A 16,494-nucleotide genomic window follows, 5' to 3' on the forward strand; every position below is an offset into this window, starting at 1 on the left:
CACTAAACAAACATATTGGCACATTCTCACACAATACAGTTATTTCATTTAATATATTACTCAAATATATTGCCTCCTTGCATGATTCAGATAGGGCCATATATTCGGCTTCCGTGCTAGATAATGCTACAGTTTTTTGTTTTTTTGCTTCATAAGAAATAACTGATCCTGCCAAAATGAAACAAAACCCAGTAAATGACCGTCTATCCATCGTACAAGAGGCCCAATCAGCATCAACATATCCATATAGATTACATTCTGTCTTCCTGTATAATAAACCATAATTTTTTGTTTTTTTTAGGTATCTTAACAAACGTTTCAGATGTTTCCAATGAATTTTATTAAAACAATTATTATATTGACTTAAGAAACTCACACTATAAGAAATATCTGGCCTTGTGAGCACAGACAAGTACATCAAACTTCCAATTAATTGTTGATATGGATAATTTTTCTCATATTTATTATTTACATCTTTTTCTAGTTTTAAATTAATTTCCATTGGTGTATTTGAATAACAACAATTCAACATGTTAAATTTCTTTAAAATAGCCTCAACGAATTGCTGTTGATCAACTGTAATACTATTATTATTAACATTAACACGCATTCCAAGACATTGTTTAATTTGACCTAAGTCTTTTATTCTGAAATTTGTTACTAATACATCTAACATTTCTTCATACATATTCTGACAGTTATAAAAAACAAAAAAATCATCTACAAACAGTGCTACATAGATTTTTGTATTTTTATTATTTTTTATGAAGAGACATGGTTCATGTAATGATTTTTTAAACTTTAGCTTTAGCAAACATTCTTCTACTTGAGTATACCATGCTCTAGCCGATTGCTTAAGGCCATAAATACATTTTTTTAATTTAAGAACTTTGTTATTACAATTTTCAATATCTGAACATTCTGGTATTTCCATATATACTGTCTCTTTAAGGAGACCATTGAGAAATGCAGTAGGTACATCTAGATGATTAATTTTTAAACCTAGTTCAACACTGATAGCTAACATTAGTCTCAAGGTAGAATATCTCAAAACTGGAGAAAAAGGGTAATTAATTACAATCCTGGACACTAATTTATGGGGTTGGGGGGAAAGAGGGGGGTTGGGTGGGGGGGAGGAGGGTGGGTTTTCACCCCTCCGGCAGACTATTTTCGTGTAAACCCCGTTGTTACAAAGACATCGTGGTTAATGTTTCAAGGTTAAATTATGGGGTTAAGGGAGAAAAGGGGGGTTGGGAGGGGTAGGAAGGGTGGGTTTCTACCCCCCCTAACCCCCCCTGGCAACTATTATCGTGTAAACCCCATGGTTACGAAAATATTGTGGTTAAAGTTTTGAGGTTACAATACCTTAGATTTGATTATTACAATACCTTAGAGCTCCGTGTCTGACTCTAGCTTAATTCCAGTGCTGCGGGAAATGCACTTATGCTCCATTCCACGACTTTCACACGTTATTTTCAAAAAAAATGTACGTAAAAACGATCTCTATTGCAAAATCAAAATACGATACGAACTGATCTTTAACGACTTACAAATAGAAACTTTTAAACAAAATAACGCGTCACTTAGCATTACTTTTAGAAAAAATTTAAACACAAAATCATTATTCTTATCTAAATAACTGTACATAAAATAAAAACAGTAACAATTATTAAAAATACGATACGAACTGACGTTTAACGACATAGACAACATAAACAGTTCTAAAACAGACTATTAAACAAAATGATTGTAGTGTATTTTATTTTAATTTCATGTCATACTTTTTACTGAAATATATTTTTATTTTAATTTTTGTCATTGCAAAAAAAAACAACCATAACGTATCTAATTTAAAATTATCATATACATATAATTAATATTGTATATAAAATTAATTGCTATGCTTTATATATTATATATAAAATTAATTAAACATTTATCGACAGTTTCGTTTAACAAAAAAAAAAAAAAAAATAACCCTAACCTATCTAACTTAAGAAGTACGTTTAACGACAGTTTCGTTTAACAAAAAAAAAAAAAAAAATAACCCTAACCTATCTAACTTAAGAAGTACGTTTAACGACAGTTTCGTTTAACAAAAAAAAAAAAAATAACCCTAACCTATCTAACTTAAGAAGTACGTTTAACGACAGTTTCGTTTAACAAAAAAAAAAAAAAATAACCCTAACCTATCTAACTTAAGAAGTACGTTTAACGACAGTTTCGTTTAACAAAAAAAAAAAAAATAACCCTAACCTATCTAACTTAAGAAGTACGTTTAACGACAGTTTCGTTTAACAAAAAAAAAAAAAAAAATAACCCTAACCTATTTAACTTAAGAAGTACGTTTAACGACAGTTTCGTTTAACAAAAAAAAAAAAAAAATAACCCTAACCTATCTAACTTAAGAAGTACGTTTAACGACAGTTTCGTTTAACAAAAAAAAAAAAAAAAAATAACCCTAACCTATCTAACTTAAGAAGTACGTTTAACGACAGTTTCGTTTAACAAAAAAAAAAAAAATAACCCTAACCTATCTAACTTAAGAAGTACGTTTAACGACAGTTTCGTTTAACAAAAAAAAAAAAAATAACCCTAACCTATCTAACTTAAGAAGTACGTTTAACGACAGTTTCGTTTAACAAAAAAAAAAAAAAAAATAACCCTAACCTATCTAACTTAAGAAGTACGTTTAACGACAGTTTCGTTTAACAAAAAAAAAAAATAACCCTAACCTATCTAACTTAAGAAGTACGTTTAACGACAGTTTCGTTTAACAAAAAAAAAAAAATAACCCTAACCTATTTAACTTAAGACGTACGTTTAACGACAGTTTCGTTTAACAAAAAAAAAAAAATAACCCTAACCTATCTAACTTAAGAAGTACAACGTTTAACGACGTGGGGGGAAGGGGGGAGAGGATGGGGAACGCTACCCCTGGTACCACTGTCACACCTCAGAACCCCATAGTTATGGAGATATCCATGGTTAAAGTTTTCAGGCTAGAAGAAGAATTTCGAAAGTTAGAGGAACGCTTGGCTCCGGCGCTGCGGGAAGTGCAGCCCTTCCGCCCTTGCGTGCGAAAGCACGCTCACTCATGCTCCGTTCCGCAGCGGAGGCTGGTCGCCGAAGGCGACCAGCCTCAGCCGCTCCTCTACGCATTCGTTCGCGCGCTTTCGCACGGCGGGCGAGGGCTGCCCTCCCTCCGCGCCTCCGCGGCACAAAAAAAACACTCTAGGAGTAGGACAGACCAAGACCACGTGGACAGTGGGGTGCTCCGATTCGGTTTTGGGTATTTTTCGAATTTCTAAACCTATATTCTTGCACGCAATGTTACTAATTTTATTAGAATATTATGTCTGACGCGTTATTTTGTTTAAAAGTGTCGATTTGTCACACAATGCAAACAGTACGAGCTCAAAGGTATTATAATAGCTTTAAATTCTTCTTCTAACCTCAAAACTTTAACCATGGATATCTCCATAACCATGGGGTTTTGAGGTATGACAGTGTTACCTTGTATAGATTCCCCTACACCCTCCATCCTCCACACCCAAAAACCCCATAATTCGGTTTTTTTTGTACGGAGCATGAGTGAGCGTGCTTTCGCACGCAAGGGCGGAAGGGCTGCACTTCCCGTAGCGCCGGAGCCAAGCGTTCCTCTAACTTTCGAAATTCTTCTTCTAACCTCAAAACTTTAACCATGGATATCTCCATAACCATGGGGTTCCGAGGTGTGACAGTGGTACCAGGGGTAGCGTTCCCCACCCTCTCCCCCCCCATCCCCCCACGGTCCCGAAATTCGGTTTTACCTAATCTAGATCTTAGCCTAAATTTAAAAGTACTTTAAGAAAAGAAAATTACAATTATTTGAGATATTAATAATAAATAAAAATAGCTTAGATTATTAAATCTTAAAAATGATTTTTATATAATTTATATTATGCATTTAATAATCTGTCCCAGAACTCAGTTTATGTTGTCTATGTCGTTAAACGTCAGTTCGTATCGTATTTTTAATAATTGTTATTGTGTTTTAAATTATCATTTTATTTCACCATTAGTTCGAAAAATAACGTGTGAAAGTCCCAAAACGGAGCATGAGTGGACGTCCCGCAGCACAACTACGCGTTATTTTGTTTAAAAGTGGCGTTATTTTGTTTAAAAGTGTCTATTCGTCAGTCGTTAAAGGTCAGTTCGTATCGTATTTTCATCTTACAGTAAAAATCGTTTTTACGTAAATTTCTTGGAAAATAACGCGTGATAGTCGCAGAACGGAGCATGAGTAAACTTACCGCAGCACCAGAATTAAGGTGGAGTCAAAAATAACAAAAATTTAACCTTAACCTTATCTCTGTAACAACGGGGTTTACACGAAAATAGTCTGCCGGAGGGGTGAAAACCCACCCTCCTCCCCCCACCCAACCCCCCTCTTTCCCCCCAACCCCATAAATTAGTGTCCAGGGTTGTACATAATAGTCAACTTCACCTTCACTGTTATATTTCTTTTTAAACACCCATTTGTTTTTCACAACCGTACCATCTTGCGGCCTATCCACTACTTCCCAAGAGTCACTGTCACGAAAAGATTTAAGTTCATCTTTTATTGCACACTGCCACTGATCTTTTTCAGATCCACTCATTGCATCATCGAGAGAAATCTGTCCACCTGACATATCTACACACATGTTCACATTACTATGGTAATAATCTGGTTTGCGCCTAACACGTTTTTCTGGTAGATTGACGTCACACTGCCTAGAGGCGATATTCCTTGCTTCTGGTGACATTGACAATGTGTCAACGAAACTGTCATCTGATTCGCTTGATGAAATATCAGGGATATATGTCTTATCATTCTGATTTTCATTATCTGAACTATTCAAAGAATCCTTGTCGGCTGACTCATCAGGTTGTCTCTGCTCTTCAATCAAAATAGATGTTGTGGGATTGTCATGTATTTTCTCCATTATAACAACATCTCTGGCAACAATAACACTTCGTGAAGTTGGATCATATAAGCGATAGCCCTTGACATTCTCTGAATATCCAACTAGGTACATCTTTTTTGCTTTTTTATCCCATTTTTTTCTTTTCTCTTTTGGTATATGGACCATTGCTGGACTACCGAAAATCCTTAGATGACTTATATCCGGCTTCTTGCCCGTCCACATTTCATAAGGAGTAGTATTCTGGTCTAAGCTGGCCGCTGGTGATCGGTTCTTAATATATACAGCTGTGTTTACAGCCTCCGCCCAAAGGAATTTCTCAAATTGAGCATCATAGAGGAGACAGCGTGCCTTCTCAACTATGGATCTATTGTTTCTCTCGCATAGTCCATTTTGTTCTGGTGTATAACTATTGGTTTTCTGATGAAGTATTCCACACTGCTTTAGATAATTAGTCATCTTTGCTGAACAAAATTCTGTTCCGTTGTCAGATCTTAATATTTTTATTTTCTTTGACTGTTGATTTTCAACAAATTCTTTGTATTGTTTGAAATACATAAATGTTTCATCCTTAGATCGCAGAAAATATACTATGCACATTTTACTGAAGTCGTCCACAAATAACAGGTAATATCTTGCTTTACCCAGGGATACATTTTCCATTGGCCCGCATAAATCTGTGTGAACCAATTCTAGGACCTCCTGACTTCTGCTGGTGCTTGTTGGGAACGGAAGTCTTGTTTGTTTCCCTTCACAGCAGACTACGCAACTGGACTTTCCAGTATCACATGTATCGTCAACATTGATACCTTCAGCTGCTCCATTCTTTAATTTTCTTAAATCACTAGCGTTGATATGGCCTAATCGCCTATGCCAAGTAATATTTGAAATTTTTACTGCTGCTGCTAAATGTTGTTCAGACTTCACAACTCTTAATCGGTATACACCATTTTCTAAGTGAGCTTCGCCAATACATTCGTTTTCTGAATTGTAAATTAAGCATCCATGTTGATTAAATATTACTCTATTGCCACTCGCAATTATCCTACTCACCGATAATAGGTTCGTGGTGAGGTTAGGTACACACAAAACGTTTTTTACATCAATCGTAATCTCTTTATCACCAACACATGTCGTGATCTGTATGTCTCCGGAGCACAAAACTTGCACTGCGGTTTGATTGGCAACGATTATTTCTTTAGTCTTGGGTTGATAGCAAACGTTTGATAGTAAATTCACGTTTGAAACAATGTGTGTGCTTGCGCCGGAATCCAAGTGCCAATCTGACTGATTGAATTCTTTTGTCAGAAAAACTGCACTAAACGCATTTGACTTCGTTTTTTCTGTAATACGACACTGATTTTTAAAATGTCCAATCTGTTTACATTTATAACAACGAATAAGTTTCTTTCGCTGCGCCATGTTGATTTCACTGTTACTTGTATTAACGGGTGGTGGCGCGAGCGTTCTGTTCTCTCTGACATTTGCGTATTTGGCAGTAGTGCCAACATTACGCTTAGTGTAACTTTTAGCAGCAAATGCACCTTCCGACTTAACCTCAAAATCTGTACTCATGTCTAATAACTTAGTTTTTATGGAGTCCGCACTGATGTTTATCCCTGAATGTTCGATAGCCATAATCATTGGTCCATATTTCTCTGGCAATCCAGCTAACATGAGTGACCCAATCCACTGGTCGTTTATCTCGAAGCCGGTGCCTTTTAGTTTTTGACCGGTTTCTATGATCTGGCTGACATAGCTAGTCATGGTCTCGCAGTTTTCTAGGCGTATATTAATAAGGTTCCTCAGCAAACTGATTCTTCGTGAATATCCTGAGTCGTCAAACATATTTTTCAACGTCTTCCATAAGTCATATGTTGTTATAGCTTGTTTAATATGCACGTAGAGAGTTGCGTCGATTGTCAGTATTAGCTTTGCTTTCGCCTTTAAATCTTCTGCTATCTGAGTCGGAGTAGCTGATGACGGTAAAGCTGCCTTAATGGCGTCCGCCATTCCCTCTAACACGAGCACATTTTCTGCCGCGAAACACCAGTCGTCGTAATTCTCGCGACCTTTCAGTTTCGGGATATTTGCCAAGTAATTGGTAGACATAATTCAAAATTATCACTAACTGAATTATTAATTACTTTTTTCACTGGGACTGGGCCCATAACCTATTATAATAAAACACAGTGGTGGCTTGACGAACACTAAATTTATTTTTATTTTATCATAGACATAGACACAGTACAGAGTACAAAAAATAATTTTATATTTAGTAAGCGGCGCTAGTGTTGCTAGAATTATTTTGTTATAATAACCTGTCTAAATAACCGTGACGCTTTCACTTAATGTTACGAAAACATTTAGAAATGTAGTTATACCGTAATAAATCATCGTGTAGTGCCTGCAACAGTGCACATATTTTAATTAGGACAAAGTCCTCACATATTTATAAATGTAAAGTTTCTAATGAGTCAAGTGTGCAAAAGTATTGAATGCATCGACCTTACTAAGAACACACACATCGCCTATAGTTCGTGAAGGTCGCTCGCGCCAATTTCGCTACGAATAGTTCCTCGAGTTAGCGCCGCTTGTTAGCGTCCGACTCGTTCCCCACTCCCCACTATTCCTTCCATCCCCTCCCCGTTAACCCTGCACACATCACACTTGCCGCAAACTGTTGCCAAATCAATTTATTAAAATGTAATTATTTTAATTAGATTTGTTAGTTAGTTTTATTGTTTTGAGTGGAAAAACTAATGTATGATTATTATATGTATTGGATATTTTTTGCTATATCGGTATAAATTTTTGATTTTGCTTTTTTACTAAAACTTAATTATAGACATATATTATGAAGGTATAGGTACAATCTCCGTGTTGCTCTATGGGTACAATACAAGGCTTAAACTTTAAATGTTTCATTGGTTAGATCCTGGAAATTGTTTATTTATTAGTTCTTTTACTTGGGCATCATCCATTAAACTGTAAGGAGGTCTTTAATGTACATAATACATCTATTTACTCAATAAAGCACATATGACTTTTTATTTCAAGTTTATTATTTTCTTTTGGCTGTTGTTTCTTATATAATCATTTGTTTATTATAAACTAGCGACCCGCCCCGGCTTCGCACGGGTGCAATGCTGATACTAAATATACTACAGCATGTCCTTATTTATAGTGTGAAGCTAGCTTATGACATGGTTATTAACATAATAACAACAACATTCAAATATGCGTCGTTAGATTACATGTTGTTACAGAATGCGTTGAAGAAATAAAGGTTCACTGCTCGCTGCCCGTAGGTGATAACGTGATAATTTGTAGCCTATATGTTGACCCGACTTCTTAATAATATTCGTGCCAAATTTGAAGTAAATCCATGCAGTACTTTTTGAGTTTATCCCGGACATACATACAGACAAACAGACAAAAATTCTAAAAACTATATTTTTGGCTTCGGTATCGATTGTAGATTACACCCCAAGTATTCTTTAAAAAAAAATATTCAATGTACAGTTTTGACTTCCCTACCATTTTATTATATATATAGATAAATATGTATCAATGAGCCAAGTTAAATCGAAGCTGAGTATCGTGTAAGTCCGATGTGACTGTCGGTCGCTGTCGGGCGCAGGCAGCCGCGAAGCGCGATCATTGATTCCGACGACGATTTATTTGCATTCCGCCGCTCCACATCGCCGGCGGGCAGACAGCCTGACGCCTGCGTTTCCTACGAGTAGGCACGTTCGTAAAAGTCACAGAAACCTGCAGAGTACGCATAAGTACATTTTTCTGTGGACATTACAAGAATGTATATTAAATGGTGTTTCTTTTAAGCGTCTTCTTGTTCTGTACATAATTGTATTATATGTAATTTTGAAAGTTATCAACTTAAATGTATTTTGCTGGGATAACATATAATACTATTTCCCTGCTGAAATTTCCAGATAGATCCAAGTAAAAAACGATGATTGGTGGCAAGTTATTGTAAACTATTGTGTGTTTGAAACGGGGATTCCAAATACCTAATTTATTCAAATTTGGTACGTTAACTTAACCTTTTTGCATCGGAGATTTCCACAGGGTTATTAGTTTCATATTTGTGTAGTGATTTCGTTCGTGATTATCAACTTTTTAATCAAACCTATAGAGTATACACCTATGCCAGTTCAAAAGTAAAAAAAAAAAAAACTTTCAAAGGTTTCTGTATATTCTGGGCTTATATTTTGAAGGATCTGATAGTGAAGTTGATGTCCGTAATTTCTGCTCTAACAAATTAAAGAGATTCACAAAAACATTATTCAGACTAATATGTTATTAGCGCTATAAAATGTTGTGTAAAAAAAAAATTAAGGGCCAGTAAAAGATAAGAAGTTGGAATTGGGTCTTAAGTGACTTTGCACAGTGACGTAGCGAGCTTAACTCGCGCCCGGGGCACAATACCTTTTTAGCGCCCCGTTCTCATTCTAAAATCATACAACATGTCCAGCAATTTTGTTTTGCTGACCATTTAGTGCCCCTTTGTGAGTAGCGCTTGGGGCATGATGCCCCCCCCTCGCTACTCCACTGACTGCACTTTTGCAGTATAAAATATTGTGTGAAAAATACAAAACTATCCTGCCTACTCTCACGCGTGCACAGAACGCCCTTTCCGTGAAGCTGTAGGTCACCGCAGCGCTAATATACTTATTTACTAAGATGTTTTTATCTCGTAGGTTAATTAAGGTCAACCGGGTCACTTCCTCATGCCAGGTAGAGGTCAGCCAGACTGTTTTTTTTTTGTTGTTTTCAAATATTCTGCTCTATTACTACGTGGCAATGTTGTTGTTACTAACAAACATACATTCAAATTTTATTTATTTGTATAGATAAGTAGAATTCAACGTAGGTCGACGGAAATAGTCAAGTTCACGCATTATTAGATATAAGTCAAAAAGTACTTACATTACAGCCTATACAGTCCACTGCTGGACATAGGCCTCCATAAGTTTACGCCAAAAATAACGTGAACTCATGTGTTTTGCCCATAGTCACCACGCTGGGCAGGCGGGTTGGTGACCGCAGTACTGGCTTTGTCGCACCGAAGACGCTGCTGCCCGTCTTCGGCCTGTGTATTTCAAAGCCAGCAGTTCGATGGTTATCCCGCCACCGGTCGGCTTTTTAAGTTCCAAGGTGGTAGCGGAACTGTGTTATCCCTTAGTCGCCTCTTACGACACCCACGGGAAGAGAGGGGGTGGCTAAATTCTTTAGTACCGTAGCCACACAGTACTTGTTAGATCTTAATTAAATTTAAATGAGACCACATATGACATAAACAATCTATTAATTAAAAAAAAATCATCGCAATCGGTCCACCCAGTCAAAAGTTCTGAGGTAACATACATAACAGAAAAACATACAATCGAATTGAGAACCTCCTCCTTTTTTTGAAGTCGGCTAAGAATAATTTTTAATTACATTTTTTAAGATTGTGTAAAATCTTCAAATCGTATTTCAACAATGGATATTAAATTAAAATAACAAAAATGTAAATCCCAAATTAATTTTACCCGAGTCGTAAAGATTTGTTTGAATTATTTCGTTTATCAAAAATTGTTTACTCAATCAGTCCGGAGCGAGGGAACGTGAAAGGGAGCGAACGACTCGAATCATTGTAATGAAGGCTTCGATATTATAAATACGATTTACGAAAACGATTTTTATTCAAAATACTTCGCGTAGAAACGTTCTAATCAAAATTCAGTTTCTGGATTCAAAATCTGCGTTATAAGATATTTCCATACTATTGTATATTCTATATATTTCCATATATACATATATTTCCATATATATTTCTTTAACTAGTACGTTGGCTCACTTTGAAGTGGCCCTGGTTTCTGCTCCGCGGATTGTAGCCGACTCTGGTAATGTAATTCTTCATGACTATTTAATACTTGCGTCACAGCAATAGTATTGTATTAAGTATTGGCCATACAGATGTTTGCCGTGATCTGGGTATTTGTGCAGTCCTCCTGGGTCTCTCCACCGTGTCTCGGAGAGCACGTGAAGCCGTCGGTCCTGGTTGTTATCATGTACACCTGATAACGATCGTTAAGCGTGGTGGATTAAGCTCTGATCTTTCTCTTGCATGGAAAAAGAAGCCTACGCCCAGCAGTGGGATATTACAGGCGTTCAATACAATTTTTTTAGACCTAAAAAAACGTCGACGAAGTGAAATAATAATACTGTCACATACAACTAAAGAGCCGCATATGGAAATATAATTCCTTTTCTCGTAGAATTATTTTACTGTTGATTAATAACCATGCTTACGCGCTACTGAAAGGTATTTATACGGAACGAGTCTATCAAAATAGCTCGTCTATTTAAACAATAAGTCAAATTTAAAAATAGGCTAGGATTTTTTTCACGTTGAATGTGATTTATAACAGCTACAAAAACCTCTATTTGAATTAACGCACTTAGGAGTCTAACACTGTATAAACATATTTTTTACTCAAGTATTTTAAATCCATACATACTGCCTGTATAGCTCTTTGCTTCAGACACAAGTAGGTCTTGCAAAAAAAAATAGTTTCTATCATCTTCTAGAGTATATGCTAATATTATTTAATTTATTAAGAAGCTTAGGCACAAGTATGTGATTATTTATAAACCTCCAGGTATTTTGCCAGCCATGACGTCTGACAATGATCATGTGTGGCAGTTATGTATGAACGATCTAGCGTCTCTTGGGAGGCTTGTATGAAAAAGCAGGTATAACGATTATATGGTAAGAAGAGTGTCAAGCCGATAGGAATCCAGTACCCGTAAGTTCGTAGTAATTTAGTGTTGAAAGAAAAAAAAATATCAAAAATAGCTCACAGAGACTTCATAGGAACCTTTTGATTCATTAATAGCTGTATAATTTTTTAAATTTTTAAATATTCTCAATTACCGATACTATAACAAACATCTGATAGCCTTCAGCAAGAAGTTAAATCTGTCTTAGAGCTTATTCCACGTCAATAAATTTTATAACTTATGTATGTACAGATTGTTAATACAAATATCTGTCAGACGCACTTTTAATTTCATTTCAGGAAAACCATTATAGCATCAAATTTATCATTTGATAAAGATTAATTACACAATTATATTTATCAGCTATTGGTGAGGCAGAAAAATATATCGATAAAATTTGAGAATAGTCTATGGAATGACCAAACTATCATTTTTCGATTCGCTTTACCAAAACCATACATTTGTCTCTTTCAAGTCTCAATAGCGCTCCCATGACGTGTATGTAAGAGGTAATGTATTCAGGCATCATTTATCACGATCTGCTCGAAGGCTATCTGCGCCCTTCGCCATTCATCTCCCGCCCAACTTTACTTCAGATCTGTCGCCGGCTTGACCCGCCAAGATATTACACGTCTGCGGGTCACACTCACACACCATAAAAAAAGCCGTGTATAATTTCGTGGTATATAGGAGAGAAGAGATATCTTGGTTGTTTGATGATCAGATTTATTTTAACCGACTTCCAAAAAGTGGAGGTTCTCAATTCGACTGTATATAATATATAAAAAAAAAAATATGTTACCTTAGAATTTTTGACTGTGTAAACCGATGTTGGTGATTTTTACTTTAATCGAAAGGTGGTGTATGTCATATAGTTCCATTACAATTTAATTGAGATCTAACGGGTAGTTTTGAGTTATTATCTTATAATGCGTATTTACTTGACTATTTTTCGTCTACTTACTCTACTTTGTTACTTGTCGAAGTAAATGAAGTCGGTTTTATTTTCGTTTGCAAGCGAACACAACTATTTAATAGTAATTACAATACTGAAAGAATGAACCATGAATGAATAACAGAAGGAGTCTTCCGAATACACGAGTACGTGCAATATTCCAACACATTGATATAAACTTAGCTGGCTTTACTTTTAGGTAACTCTATAGATAGTATGGTAGTCAGGTTGTGGGTCGGAATCTTGGATGTGTAAAATATTCGCAAAGACATTACAAATATATTTGTCCTGGTCTGAGCGTTTATATAATACGTGTGTTTTCCGCCAACCCGCATTATCCGCCAACCCGTGGCCACCCTCAAAACTGGCGAACACTCAAAATTAAAATATATTAAAAAATTGTTAATATTTCATCATCATCATCATCATCATCATCATTACAGCCTATCACAGTCCACTGCTGGACATAGGCCTCCATAAGTTTACGCCAAAAATAGGGTGAACTCATGTGTTTTGCCCATAGTCACCACGCTGGGCAGGCGGGTTGGTGACCGCAGTGCTGGCTTTGTCGCACCGAAGACGCTGCTGCCCGTCTTCGGCCTGTGTATTTCAAAGCTAGCAGTTGAATGGTTATCCCGCCACCGGTCGGCTTTTTAAGTTCCAAGGTAGTAGTGGAAATGTGTTATCCCTTAGTCGCCTCTTACGACACCCACGGGAAGAGAGGGGGTGGCTATATTCTTTAGTACCGTAGCCACACAGTAATTAGTAATCGTTACTATTTACATTAATAATAATAATATTTTGACTAACTCGTTTTACGCAGTTTGTAGTGACCCTGCTTTCTGCTCCGAGGGTTGTGTTCACACCCTGAGTCTGGGTGTGAAATAAATATTTATTTATATATTTATGTAGGTATTACTTATAAGTATATTATATTTATCGGAAAAAAATGCAGCTATACTAGTCGGCTGTTACCTATAACACAAGCATTAAGTTACTTTACGAACAGACGACCATCATGTGTGTATTTAATACACCATTATAAACTTAATTATAACCAGTCATGTGTTCTGCATGGAAGCCAGCGCTGCAAAACCTGATTAAAAAGGGATATTTACCTCTAAAGTAACTTTGCCTTTCAAAGTTAAATATAACTCTATATAAGGATATAATTATTCCGATCACTTAACGAATCTTTATCAAAGGGTTATCAGCTGGAGATCGATAAAAGCGATAATCCTTTGACGGTAGTTAAATTAATAATTTAGCGAGTTAATGGGTAATGGGATGTTAAAATTAATTTGTTGAATGAACAGCCTCGATGTGGCGCGGAGTAAACCATATTTATAAAGAAAATTTTGTTATATTATAAATAGTGATCATGTTATATTTACTTTGGCTTTGTTAATTAATTATTTTTAAATAGATAGTACAAAAAAGTTTTTATTTATCAATATATATGACCCGTGCTAGACATGATCTTCACCAATCTGTTTAATGGATAAAAATTATTATATATCTTCTCATAGTATGTTAACGATAAACCGGGAAAGGGATGACTGGAAAATTTCTGGCCAGGCTATATTATATTCACCAACCGCTATTCAAACCAGACTTTCATCAGACAACCCTATTCGCGATGAAACAGCGCTCATTTTGATGCAAGATTTATTTATTAAACATGTGGGTGAAAGTGACTAGAACAATATATATTAATGTACCTGTTTATACCTGCCTCTCAGTAGTCATGGCAGGTAAATAACACACAACACAACGTTTGCATTTTCTACGGGTTTCATACTGTCTTTATTGTTTAAACTGATCGGTGGCTTTTTAAATAAAAATATATTTTTAAATTTCGAATTTACTTCGCTTCAGCCTGTAATATCCCATTACTGGGCATAGGCCTCATTCCCCGTGTAGGAGAAGGATCAGAACTTAATCCACCACGCTGCTGCAATGCGGGTTGGCGGATATATTCTGTACTATGAGTAACGATCGCTATCAGGTGTACATGATAACAACCGGGACCGACGGCTTAACGTGCTCTCTGAATTTACTATAGCCAAGAATTTTTCAACCAACCCTTTCGCGATTTTTTAACCGACTTCCAAAAAAGGAGGAGGTTCTCAATTCGACTGTATTTTTTTTTTTTTTTTTTTTTTCTTATATACTAAAAGAAATATATACATAATAATTCCTTTAAACAGATGGGTGAAGTTCGTCTTTAGTTCGCATCTCTACACTGTTATTCTCTTGATATACTCTATTCATATTTTCTTTATAAGTATAGTTTCTAATTAAAATGTGGTCTGTGACTATGATTTTTTAAAATATGTTAATTAAAATGGTTTTTAAAATGAATTTACAATCAAATCAAACCTCACAAAACACAATAATAGTCAAAAGAACCAAATGTGTAAGAAAAATATATATTCAGTTGATTAGTAGTTGCTCATTTTATAACGCCAGGTATAATAGTTTTTTTTTGATTAATAATTCTAAAAAAGAAAATAAAATAAGGTTAGCATTAAAAAAAAGCAAAAACATATGATTCCGGCCAGGATCGAACTGGCGGCCTTCTGCGTGTAAAGCAGATGTGATAACCACTACACCACGGAACCCGTTACATCGAGTAGCGAAATAGCGGTAATGTTACGTTACACAATTCGTACGTCATTACGACGGGTGCAAAGTAAAAAGAGTTATATACATAATTGTGTTTGCTCGCAAACGAAAAAAAAACCGACTTCAATTACATCAACAGTAATACAACGTAGATCGACAAAAAAATAGTCAAGCAACTACGCGTTATCAAAGATTACTCAAAAAGTAGTTATCAGATCTCGATAAAATTTATATGTGACCAAATGATAAACATCAGCTTTCGATTAAATTAAAAATTATCAAAATCGGTACACCCAGTAAAAAGTTATTGCGGATTTTCGAGGGTTTCCCTCGATTTGTCTAGGATCCCATCATCAGATCCTGGTTTCCTTATCATGGTACCAAACTAAGGATATCCCCTTTCCAACAAAAAAAGAATTATCAAAATCGGTATATCCAGTAGAAAGTTATGTGGTATAATACAACGTAGGTCGACGAAAAAAGCGTCAAGTAAAAACGCATTATTAGATATAACTCGAAAAGTAGTTGTTAGATCTCAAATAAATTTAAATGGGACCAATTGGCACACAAAACCTTTCGATTAAAACAAAATTTGTCGAAATCGGTCTACCCGGTCAAAAGTTCTGATGTAACATACATAAAAAAAAAAAAAAAAAAAAAAAAAAAAAAATACAGTCGAATTGAGAACCTCCTCCTTTTTTGGAAGTCGGTTAAAAACAGCAACTATTCAGGAGAGCGCAAAATAGGAAAAAGTGCTCCCATTTTGTCAATTTCAAACCAAAGAATGATGGGCACTTTTGTATGGACCCTGGCCGGCATAGCCAATAAAGTTATAATGTCTGTTAGCCTATTGCTTATAACCTAAAGATACTGAAATGAAACAGTTTATGTTATGAATGGACCGGAAATGTACAGTCTGGAACTTTGAAAGTTATATTTTTGGCTCCTACTTTTTTTGTTAAAATCAAACCTACAATGGAAAAAAAATCATTCTATGCTGTATTTTAGTCAGCTTATCACTTGGGTAATTAACCTTAGGGTGATACTACCAAAATAAACACTTTTATTTTTTAATAATCATTTATTACAGTTACTTCCATGGTCTATACAAATTCATCGTCACAAATGATGTCTTCTAAATATAGTGCCGGGGGAATAAAAACATCGTGG

General features: G+C 35.6%; 1 non-coding gene across 1 annotated transcript; it reads right to left on the reverse strand.

Annotated features, from left to right (window-relative positions):
• Positions 1-15,247: 15,247 nt before the first annotated feature.
• Positions 15,248-15,320, reverse strand: Trnav-uac. The gene has a single exon. It is a non-coding gene; the product is annotated as a tRNA-Val (tRNA).
• Between the last annotated feature and the right edge of the window lie 1,174 nt (positions 15,321-16,494).

This window comes from Melitaea cinxia, chromosome 14 (genome assembly GCF_905220565.1).
Source record: "Melitaea cinxia chromosome 14, ilMelCinx1.1, whole genome shotgun sequence".
NCBI lineage: Eukaryota > Metazoa > Arthropoda > Insecta > Lepidoptera > Nymphalidae > Melitaea > Melitaea cinxia.